General features: G+C 38.0%; 1 protein-coding gene across 2 annotated transcripts in view; it reads right to left on the bottom strand.

The window, feature by feature from the left end:
* The window catches only part of COMMD1 (copper metabolism domain containing 1), a 157,737-nt gene that overhangs the window by 95,708 nt on the left and 49,199 nt on the right, over positions 1-12,830 (bottom strand). The gene's annotated exons all lie outside the window — the stretch shown is intronic.

Genomic DNA, 12,830 nt, shown 5'->3' with positions numbered 1-12,830 from the left:
GAAGGATTAAGTAAATTGTGTTAAATTGTTTTAACTTTGCTGCCTATCTGTGGCCAAATAGTTCATTTAAAATAATACTCTGAGATTGTATGCTAGCTACATTATGCTTTCCCATACATTTTCAAAATGTAATTGCGACTGAAACTGGGTTATTTGCTCAAGCATCCAAGAAAACACAATAATTATATACAATAAAATACTTAAATATACACAGTATTTTCATGGATATGCGCCCGAGTCAAAAAGTACTGTTTTTAGGCTTCCAGTTCATACATGCACAGGTTTATTCCAAACAAAACATGTTTAAACATGACTCTGTGGTGGGTATATGGCTGCAAACAAGTTCTCTCACTAATGCCCTGGTCTTAGTTTTGCTTTGGTACTTTTTAAAAGAGAGGACTTTTTGTGCCATGGAAATAAGTTATTTTGAGATCAGGGCTAATAACAAATTTTTAATAAAACCCTCTTCCATATCGTTGAAGCTTTGCGATAAGTTTCAAGAAGGGTGCCCCACATCCAACAGCAGCTTTTAGATAGCTCAACAGAAAAACCAGAAAGACCTCAGAGGTGAGCCAGGGCCACCAGCAGGGATGAAGAAGGCCACTGGGAGTGAGAGCCAGAAGCCAGTGGGAGTGGCATCACCATTCACATGACAGTTGGGGTCTCACAGGGTTTGCCACTTTCAGTTTTTAAAAGTTTCTCTGAAGTAAACGAAAGGGTTTCCAAAAGTTAATCGAAAAATCCCATCATCATTTCATTTTCCACAAATTTTTGAAGCCCTCTATCCAACAGGGTTAGATACAACAGAAGGGGAACGGATAGGTTCAAGGGTATGTGAATTCCGATTTCCCAATATGGCTGTATCAATTTACACTCCCACCAGCAGGGTATAAGAGTGCTTGTTGATTCACATCTTCACAATTTAATACTGGCAGTTAATTTTCGCCTATCTAGTGGGTGCAAAATGCTGTTCGTGTGTATCAAACAAGGGATGAACATACTTTCCTAAACCAAGTCACTCTGATTTCTGTGAAATGTATGCTCCAAAAGCTGTTGCTCATTTCCTAATGTGTTTTGGTTTGTTTTTACTGACTTGTACAAGTTCACTTTACAGTCTTGAAAATCTTGTATTGGTTGTAGTGGCAAACAAGGCTCAGGTACTAGCTGATATAGTCGCAGTGCAAACCCACTTGCAAGTGCTTTGAAAGGCAGACCAGACCTACTGATGTGCTTCCCCGAGGTCGTAACCTGGAAACTCAATGGGGCAGTTCCCTGAGCTGGACTCAACCAAGGAGTAAGGAGCAGCAGCAGCAGCAGCAGCAGTCACGCTCCAGGTTCTCTCCCACTGTGTGATGTACCTGCCCACTGACCGTCCTCAAGATTTCTCTTAGTTAACAGAAATGCTTACTTTAATAAAGTGAAACAGTCAGGTTTTTGTACTGCCTCAAGGTCATAAAACAGCCTATTATTTCCTTTTAAAATTAAAATTTTCTTTTGCACACTTAAGTTTTCTACTCTATTTAATCATAAGCACTTTAATTTTTATTATTGTAAATCCCATCTTTTTCAGTGCCTTTTAACAGCAAATTATTAAAGAAAGTAATTATTGATGTTCCGCCAGCATCTTTGTTTTCCTCTTCAGCTTTCATGAAATTAATAATTCTATTAATTAAGCTAGATAGGATTATTAATTGTTTAATGTTCCATTTTAACTATGAATTTAAATTCTAGAAATGTTATTGAGATGCTTTAGAGCGATCTGGTCAATTTTTATTAAGTATTCCTTGGATGATTACAGATGGGTATCCTCTAATCTTAAAGAACAAAATTATCTAAATGTCTAAGAAAGAAGTTTAAATCTTCCACATCTTTACTTATTTGTCAAGTTAACCTATCAATACTTGAGAGAGATTTGGTAATACCCCATTGTGATGAAGGATGTGTCCATTTCTCTGCTATTTTACCAACTTTTGTTTCATATATTTTGAGACATTTAGGTATAATAAGCTTTTTATTATCTTCTTTGTGGTCAACAATGATCTTTTGTTTTATAATCGTTTTTCAATTAAAGCTTCTTTTTCTCATGGGACAAAGTAGTACTACAGCTGTCTTAGGTTTATATTTACTTAGTAAGTAAATCTTTTCCTGTCCTTTTACTTTAAAATCTTCCCCAATCAGTAAGTTTTGGGTGTGTCTCTTCTAAATAGCATTAGACAGCAATTTGTGTTTTTAGCAAATCTGATCTGTTGGTTTGTTTTCTTGCTTTTCACCCCCATTACAGGTAATGTTAGCACAATTAAGGAACCCTGTTGGTACAGTAGTTAAAGCACATGGTTACTACCCGAAAGGTTGGCAGTTCAAACTCACTAGCTGTTCTGTGGGAGAATGATGAGGCCCCGGCTTCCATAGGGATTTACAGTCTTAGAAACCCTATAGGGCAGTTACTCTTTCCTTATTGAGTCGGAATTGCCTCAATGGCAATGAATTTGATTTAATTGGCTTTGGTTTCCATTGCCATTGAGTGGATTCTGACTCATAGTTACGCAAAACAGGGTTTCTGAAGCGGTAAATCTCTCCTGGAGCAGACAGCCTCATCTTTCTTCTGTGGAGAAGCTAGCGACAAGTTCAGCAGTTCCATGTTTACCCAACAGCACTACCAGGGCGCCTTGTTTGTTTATTACAATTATATTTATTATCTTCATTCTTGCTTCAGTTTCAACAATTATAATCATTATTTCAAAATGTTCTTCTTGGCTTCTTTTATATAGATAGCTCCCTAATCCTTTTTAGAGTATCTTATGACTTTCTCTTTTTTGTGATTTCCTTAGTTTCTCCCATAAATAATTCAAAGTCACTTTATGTGCTTGATAATCCTATTATTTGAGGTCCCTATTGTGTAATTCTGTTATATGTTTGTGCTAATTTTCATTCATTATCATGAATTACTTTATGTGTTTATGATCTTTCATTTTAAGTTCATGTTGGCAAATCTATTAGTAGTTTGTAGGAATCCTCAGGGCCTACAGAAAGCTCTAAAGAACTTGTATTTCCTTCTACTGGGAATAAAAGTTCCATTTAAGATTCTCAGATTACAGATTTCTCTAATTTAATTTTTATCTTTTATTTATTCTATTATCCCAAGGCTTATTAAAAAAACCCAACCCTCACCGCCATTGAGTCAATGCTGACTCACAGTGACACCCCTGTGGGTTTCTGAGAGTAACTGTTTATGAGAGGAGAGCCCAGTCTCTCTCGGAGCTGCTGGTAGTTTCAAAATGCCGATTATGCGGACTGCAGCCCCCTACATAACCTCTGTACCACCAAGGGTCCGACTCTCCCATGGTTCAGACTCTCGATAATAGAACGAAGGCTAGCAGCTGCTTTCCTAGACACCTCTTTCTCCTCTGGCTTAGATTCCCAACGGTATCTTTTCAATTGGGAGAGGTGGATAAGGTATGTCTGGATACACTTCCAACAGTCTAGTAATACATTAAGAAGAATTTCTCTCCAAAGTCTACTTTGGGGTGGGGGGGGGGGCACAGGCGCTCCAATGCTCTCAGTAACCAGCCAGAAGCCCAGGCCTGGGCCATCTTTATAATTATGATGCCTGGGCCCATTCCTGCCACCACTATTGTCAATCCATCTGCTTGAAGGTCTTCCTCTTTTTGCTGACTCTCTACCAACATGATTTTTCTCCCCAGGTATTAGTCCCTCCTGGTGACATGTCCATGCCCAACGTACTTTTTTTTTTAATCTAGCTAGATCTGTAGAGATAATAATATGCATCAAAAATCAAGTCATTGCAAGATAGGCAATGAGTGAGAACACAGCTATGACAATAAAAAGGGAAACCAATTACCCATACAAGAATAAATTAATTAAAGAAAAAAATTTTAAAAAGAAAGAAAAACCTATAAATAGATAAAAGTCTGAATTTTTATCTCTAGGCATGTCCTTTAGTCAGGTCCAATGGGGTACCATGCTCTGGTCCCAGAGTCTGTCCTTTGTACTCCCTCGGGGGCTCCTTGCTCTGCTTCCATGGTTGTTGTGTCGCACGCTTTTAGTGCGTTGCCTCAGTGTCACAGGGTCAGTCTGGGCCAGTCCCGGCCCTGAGTCTCCAGTGTTGTCCCCCTTAGGGCCCTGGGCCATTAACGGACGATGTGTCTCCTAGTGGGATCAACCATATTGTCCACTCTGTTTATTGGCTGTTCAGAGCGGAGATATTGTCCTCCAGGCTTGTTGGGCCAGGATGTGCTCCACTCTCTCTTCCTCTCCCTTCTTTTGATCCCATTTGTGCTGATCTGACATGCCCCTCTCCCCTAGCTGGAGCTTCGGTGTCATCCTCTCAAGTAAATTCTTCTGGGGTGAGGGGCAGTTGCCCAAAGTACTTGTGATGAAGTTTCACCACCCTTGATTCTAAAGTGCATTCTGGCTGTACTTCTTCTACCACCAAAACAAACAAACAAGCAAAAAAAAAAACCAAAAACCCCACTGCCATTGAGTAGATTCTGACTCAGCAACAAGTTTCCTAAGGCTGCACATCTTTATAAGGACAATCCCATCCGCACCCTCAGAGAGGGTGGGTTTGAACTGCCAACCTTCTGGTTGATGATCCAACACGTGCCAGTATCATCATGGCTTCTTTTTGCAATGTAATATATAGTTTGATTTGACTGCTGCTTCCATGGTTCACCTTTGGATCGCTTCTGTTCAGTTGGCTAAATAGCTGGCTCTCAAATTTCTTGGCATAGAATATATCCTAAGTGAGTCTCTCCAGCACTGCGTCAGCTTGCAGAAACATTTCAACTGGTATGTACTCAGTTCTAATTGGTTTTCACTAGTGCCTTTAGTGCAGTTTGGGCTTTTCCTTCAATACCATCAGTTCTTGATCACATGCTACTTCTTGAAATGGCTGAACATCAATCATCCTTTCTGGCAGTGACTTGGTGTATCCCTTCTGAGATGTAGTAAATTAATTTGATCCTTCTCACCCTAATCCCTTTGTAATGTATTATAAATTCTAGCCTCTGTGTCTGTGGTTACAATCCATTTTGGAGGGAGCTCTCTGTTAATAGGATTAAGGTGGTATGTATTCTGAGCTTCTACCTAACTAGAGGTGTGAACCAAGTCACCACCTGTTGTTTCCTTGGGGCTCTGCTCTGCTGAAACACAAAACCACATCTCCATCAAAGCCATTCCTCTGTAAATGAGACAGCCATCTTGGAAACAGGAATTCTCTGGACAACCAAGGAAGAAGAGGCACCAGTGGAGCATGTTCAAGTTCCACCCCGATTGAAGTAGGAGAGGCAGTAAAACCATGTCACACCAAGACCAGAGGCTGAGGCAAGGAGACCCTGAGATAGAGCAGAGGAGTGGTGCTAAAATGAGGCACAGCACTGTGTGGGTTTCCTGGTCCACAGAGTCAATGGATATGTGGCTAAGAGGCTTAGAACTAGACCGAGTTGGCTGTGGACTAATAACTGTATCCTTACTGCTTTGTGATCCTGGTTTGTGGTAACCTATCAACTTCCCTAAGAAAGCTCTTTAATCGTGAGTATTGCCTGTGAGTTCTGTACAATGGATTATTGAATCTGGCAGAGAAGTAGTGTCATGGGAGGAACAACTGGTGTCAGAATGGGGTGAAGAAGGATGAAGGGTAGAGCCAGGACTGACCTCTGCCTTACAACAATTGGGTGGCATTGGATTCTCCTCCTGTCAGATATGCTGTTTAACTCACTGTCCAACTTCTTGGGATGTTTTCTATGTCGTCCAATACTGTACCCATAGAAACCTTCAATTTTGTGCAACTAGAGGTTTGAATTTTGTCTTCAGTTCTTTCAGCTTGAGAAACGTCACGTGTGTTCTTTCCCTTTGGTGGTCTAGCTCCAGGTCTCTATACATTTCATTATAATACTTCACTTTGTCTTCTTAAACTACCTTCCGAAACGCTCTGTCAGCTCTTTGACTTCGTTTCTTCTATTTGCTTCTGATTCTCTACATTCAAGAGCAAGCTTCAGAGGCTCTTCTAATATCATTTTAGTTCTTTCTTTCCTGTCTTTTTAATGTTCTTTCTTTTTTCAGGGATGATGTCATCCCTCCACTCAACTGGTCTTTGGCCTGTAGTGTTCAATGTGTCAATCTATCTTGAGACTGTATTTTGGCTTTTGTGAATTTGTTTTGTTTTGTTCATTTTCTTCAGTTTTAACCTGAACTTGCAGATGGGTGACCGATGGTCTGTTCCACACTCAGTGCCTGTCTCTTTTAGCTGGTGATATTGAGCCTCTCTATTATCTATTTCCACAAATGTACTTGATTTGATTCCTGTGTCTGCTATCTGGTGAGGTCTATATGTACAGTCACCATTTAAGTTGCATAAAAGAGTTTATGTGATTAAAAAGTTGTTGGCCTTGCAAATTTTTATTAATGCTATCTCCACCAAAGCCATATTTTCCAACTACGGATCCTTCTTCTGGATTTTTAATTTTCAAATTCCAATCACTAGCAGTCACTGATGCAAATGCCTGTTTGATCAATATCTAACTTAAGAAGTTTGTAGAATTCTTAAATGCAGTGGTTCTCAACCTTCCTAATGCCGCACCCTTTCATACAGTTCCTCATGTTGTGGTGAACCCCCAACCATAAGATTATTTTCATTGCTACTTCATAACTATAATTTTGCTACTGTTATGAATCGGGCGACCCCTGTGAAAGGGTTGTTCAATCGCCAAAAGGGTCGCAACCTACAGGTTGTGAACTGCTGCTTTAATGTATTTGTTATTGACTTCAGAGGTTGATGTGTAAATTTGAATAACACATGAATAGATTTTCTTTTTAAGTATATTGATATCTAATCAGACAGCACTGTACTTCAAGATAGATTTGAAATGCTCTTTTAAATAATGAATTCGATGCCATTCCTCTTCAATTTGTCATTTCTAGCGTGGTACGCAATATGACTATCTAATTCAAAATGGCCTTAAACATACACCAAATATCAAAAAAGAAAACAATACTAATATCCCCCAATATTCTGCTTCCATTCATTAAGCTTTCACTAACTGACAGTGTTTCGATGCTACCTATAAGGTTTGCCGTGGCTAACTCCTCTGATGTGGACAGCCCTTTCCTTCAGAGTCTGTTCTTAGTCTGGAAGCTCTGCTGGAACCTGTTCACTTTGGGTGATCCTGCTGGTATTTCAAATACCAGTGACATAGCTTTCTGCATCATAGCAAGTGGTGACAAACTGTGAGGATGGCATGGGTCTGGGCAGTGTTTCTCTATGTTGTACATGGGATCACTAGGAGTCGGAACTGATTTAAATGCACCAAGCAATAACAATATCCCCCATATAGATGTAAAAATTCTTAACAAGTATTAACAAATACGTAGAACCCAGTAATAAAAATTATTACGGAACATTCACTTTTTTTTTAGCATTTACTCTGAAGCTTCTGTTTTTGTTTTTTACTTGCTTAAACCATTTTATTGACATATATACTTCATGTACAATTTAATGGTTTAAATATATTTAAAAGTGTTGGGCAATCATTACCACAATCAATTTTGGATCACTTCCTTGTTCTTGTATCCATTATTATTAGCTCCCCACTGCATTTCCCCAACTTTCCCTAAGGATCCATTAACCTTAGTTACTGTCTCCACAGCAAGTAGCGTTTATTACAGAGATACAAGACTGAATCAGTACATGGTTAATAAATGAATAAATAGTCAGATGAGTGTGGAATTTAGACTCAAGAAAACCTGGTTTTGACTACCCATGGAACTTTGAGAGGGTCTTAGTTTTTCTGTAGCTCAACAGTCTCGTTCATAAAATGGAGACATAATACAGGATATAAGAGTCTCTAAAGTTGGCACTTAAATTCTGTAACACTTCTCCTACAAAAGGGCAGCAGTCTCCTATCCCCCCAAGAATTTGGGTTATGGAATTTATCAACCAAAAGATCACAGCAGAAGTGATAGTGGGCATGGAGCAACAAAAAAAAATTTTTTTTTTGAGTAAATTTTTAAAAACTCAACATTTCCAGTTGGCTTTCTTGGGGCTCCTGCTCTTGGAACCCGGTCAACATGCCATGAGTAAGTAACTTAAGGGGAGGCCCAAGTCAAAAGAATTTGGGCCTTCAGCCTTGGCTGAGCTCCCAGTCAACAGCAAGCACCAACTTGTTAACCATGTGAATGAGGCATTTTAGAAGTGGGTTCCTCAGATCCTAGTTGAGCTGACTACATATGGAAAGAGTTTCCCCCTCTGAACCCTGGCCAAAGTTCAAATTCTTGAGCTAAGTAAGTGACTGGTGCTTTATTAAGGAAATCAATCAATAAATAGAACAAAACCCAAGTTAATGCTATCTTAGAGTAAATTGCTTACTAAATTTCAAGCATATTACTTTCCCACCCCAATTCAACAACTTCTACATTTACATTACTTATTTAAGCTATTGAAATTGAAAACATAACATCAGAAACTTAATCAATTCCAGTCTTTTCACCAAAAATCATTTTTCTATAATTTAGTATTTATATGTAAAATTGTTATTTTACTTTCTGCATGAAAGAAACAGTATTTGACATTGACACTGAAAATAAAGCACAGAAAGTCAATTTCTATTACTCTGGTGGATAAAACCATAGTTTTCAATTAAGCTTCTAGTTTTAGAGTTGTGTTTCAAAATGAAGGCTCAGCGATAAAAACTAATATAGAAAATGGCATTTAAGGTGAAATGTAAACTTTATATAAGGGGGCTTCAAAAAGTTCATGAATAAAAACCCTATTTTTTATTCCATTTTTCTTTTTTTGAGTTGGCAATTAAGGGTGCTTTTTAAAATTGGGATTAATATATATATCAAATCATTCCATACTTCAATCACCTCCAGCAGAATTGCACATTTACTACCACAGTAAGTTTCCAAACATTCTTCTATATGGACCCCTTGATATCGTCACCCCTTCACCCTATCATTACCTCTGTGCCCACCTCCCCCAAACCATTATTCCACTTGCTGACTATATAAGTTCATCAGTCCTCGTTTCATACACCAAAAAAACACAATTACTACAAACATCAAGACAGTGACCCCACCAATGACATAACACTCCTGTGAAACCCCCTAATATATACCATCAAAACCCAAACCAAACAACACAATCCCCCGCAGGGAGGGGAGAAAATGAGGAGCTGATGGCAGGGGCGTAAGTGGAGAGCAAATGTTTTGAGAATGATGAGGGTAATGAATGTCCAAATGTGCTTTACACAATTGATGTATGGATGGATTGTGATAAGAGTTGTATGAGCCCCTAATAAAATGATTTTTTAAAAATACAACCCCCGAATACATAAGATTCTGGATACCAAATCAGGTTCAGCATGCATCATAGGGGGAATATGCTGACAAGTTTTAATTGTTCAAGACAGGCATATGCCTTTGGTCTATACTCAACTCAGCAATGCACTCAGCAATGTCACCATTTAGTGACCTCTTTCCTTCTGTCCCTCAATTGTGGATAGAGGCAGTTCACTGGAGGTTTATTTCCTGAATAGTTCAACATCTGGGGTCTTTAAAGTCTTGTCTCCAAACAAGCAGCCATCTAAGTGTGAGGTCAACTAAGTCCACATGGACACTATCATCGGTCATTGAAGGATTATGAACCATATAATCTGAAGTCAGAGGAGGGACTTGTATCAGAGCCTGATACTTGTATCAGAGCCTGATACAAGTTTGAGAATCTGGTTTGCAGAAGGCTATGGATGACAGTGGGACCCCATGATCCACTGGTGGAACTATTCAGGAAATAAACACCCACAAACTTTTTGAAGGCCCTTTTATACCAGAATAAGTGAATACAAACTGTCAGTTAATAGGAATGCATTGGTGACACACAATACTGTTTGGGGATTTCAAAACACTGGAAAGTAATCCTATGAAAATGACATTATGGAACGCCTTTGAAACAGCTGGAATCTAGACACATTTTTTCAACTTTACGTTCAAATCAAATAATCAAATAGTATTAAAATTGCAGCTTCACCATCCCTCTGATTTAAAACTTACAAGCCTCACAAACAAACATAAGAGTATCAATGTTGTACTGTACTATCAGTCAAAGGAACCTAGTCTCTTGTTAAAGTCAAGTCTTGGCTTTTATTTTCAATATGTCATTAATTTTCATATAAGATATCTTCTATACCCCCAAAACCTCACTGTGATGGAGTCATTTCCAACTTACAGCAACCCTATAGGGCAGGGCAGAACTGCCCCATATGAGTTTCCAAAGCCTCATTTTTCTCCCACAGAGAAGCTGGTGGTTTCAAGCTGCTGACCTTTCAATTAGCAGCCCAACTCAAAATCACTATGCCACAAGGACTTCTCTTCTATGTCGACATTTCAAAAATAAAAGGTTAACTAAAAGAAGGCAGGAAGACTACCTCAAAATAAATAAGCTGGAGCCATTTTCTCTTGCAAGGATAAACTAAGAAATTAAGCATAAATTTCCTCCCACTACTTAGAATTAACATTATGTTGCTTCTCTTATAGAATCTCCTGTCAACTTGAGCAAAGCGGTGGAGTCTAGTCTGTCAATCAGGTCATAGCCAATGATGCCTCTGTGTGGGCATGGCCTTCTCCTGAGGGTTCTGGGAGCTCCTGTCTTCCTCACTGGAGGGAGGACACACACTCTCTCTTCTACACCGTCCTGCTGACAAGCCACATGGAGCCACACTGAAGGTAGCCAGAGCCCTGGAGATGCTTCCACCGCTAATGGATCCACAAGCCTTTCCATCCACAGGCCTGTGGTCTTCCTGCATTTCGCATCACTGCATGTGTTGGGTGAGTCTGAATAGGAATTTATGTACAAGTATTAGACATAGGGGCTATTATCGGACTTACGGACTTGAACCGGACTGGGATGTTTTCTCAATATTCAATTGCTCTTTGATATAAAGCTCTTCCTTACACATATATGAATGTCTCTGGATTTGTTTCTCTAGTGGACCTGGACTAACACAACTCCTATAGGGAAAGTATTGCCGTGTACTATTTGCAATTTCTTCTGCATAGGTATGTTTTAAATATACAAAATTAGCTGAGACTGCTGCACTCACCGTATCCAACACACGTTCAAAGAGGGAAGGGCTATACCAAAACAGTCATAGCAACAAGATCAGAAGTCATTTTTATTTTCATTCAATTTTTCTGCCTTTCTCAGATTTTAATTAGTATCTACCTACATAATAAGACCTGTTTTATTTTTAACCATGTCCACAAGCTTTTATAATCTAAAAATTAATCATCACACCAATTTTACTCCATATCAAAAGGAAAAAGAAAACCTCCTAATCTAATATATGTAAAAAATTAGGGGGAAATCTTGCTTCTCAAAAAACAAAATATGAAACACTGGAAACAATAATTCTATGACCCAAAAGAAAAAATACCAAATCTTAAAAGTACATCAGGCATAGACAATAAATCAAATAAATCTAAGAGCTTATAACTTTTTCTGTATATTGCCAATAATGACTAAAAAAACTTCGAGAATCAGTTTTCTACTGATCAAAATATAAGAGGGCCTTGAATTTAGACAATTCCCTTTTTCCTAAAAAAAAACCAATTGTAGCAATAGTCTTTATCATGGTCATTATTGCTAGTGACACACTTACAGAAAATCTTTATTCACAAATAGTCATCATTATTTTCACATCTTTATCCATTTATATTATATATGGAGTTTTAATATTGTATGGAAAAAATGTTCCTGGAATATTCCAAGTCAGTTGTTTGAGTAAAGAATAATTATACTTTAGTGATTTATAGCCAAGAAAAGGAATGATTGAAAATTCAGAAAGGCAATTTAAAAGATATAAATATTTGCTTTTGCAACCACTTATAAAATCAAAATAATGATGAATTTTACAAAGTTATGAACTCCCCTAACTTCCATTAGTAAGTGGGCAGGAACGCATCACATTTAAGTTCATCATCTGTTCTAACGGAAATCGACAAGCCTGTAAAGCTACCAAGAACTGACCAACAGCTCAATCCCTGAACTATTCTTGGTAACCAAAACAAATCTTCCCTTGCTAACAGAACTGGCAGTGCTCCAAGAATTTGCTATGTAATAATTTATAGCATGTTCTTTAAAGCCTGTAACCTACAGAATGCTTTTAGTAGTCAATACAAAGAAATCAGACCTTGAGAAAGCAATCTGCCTCTAGTGACTAGTCCTAATAGCATATTAGCAAAAGTCTTAAGGAGAAGGTTCCCCCCACCACCCATATTTTCCATCAAAATTTGTTTACTTGAGAAATATACATTTACACAATTAAATACCAAACGACGTGACCTGCATTTTTATAGCCTCCTGAAATAAAATTAGTAAGCTGAAACAAGTAAAACTCTCCAAGTGGTTTAAGTAAATTAGTATTTTCTAACATCCTAAAAGATTTTCCTCTTTTTCTTAAGGTTTGCTTCTTTTAAAGACTAAATATTTCCCTTGAAATTATCTCCACCATTACCTTTAGTAGGAAATGGTCCACAATTTAAGTATAAATAGTCCAAGAGAAAAGCAATTCAGTTTTGTCCTTTATTTTCTTGTTCAGTAGATTAGTAAAATTTGATTTCCAGGATTTATAATCATTTAAAAATTGACTTAGTTGTTTCAAATATATTTTTCTGGGTTTCAGTTTCCCCCAAATTAAATGAGAATGTGCTAAATGACCCCAACTATTAACATTCCATGATGTAATAACTATAGATTTAACTATTTTAAAATATCAGTGGTAGACTTTTCCACTCACAGAAATGGTAATTCCAAATGG

This window comes from Tenrec ecaudatus, chromosome 17, assembly GCF_050624435.1.
Source record: "Tenrec ecaudatus isolate mTenEca1 chromosome 17, mTenEca1.hap1, whole genome shotgun sequence".
NCBI classification, from domain to species: Eukaryota; Metazoa; Chordata; class Mammalia; order Afrosoricida; family Tenrecidae; genus Tenrec; species Tenrec ecaudatus.
The sequence above is the reverse complement of the archived record's forward strand: the minus strand, read 5'-3'. Positions and strand labels throughout refer to the sequence as shown.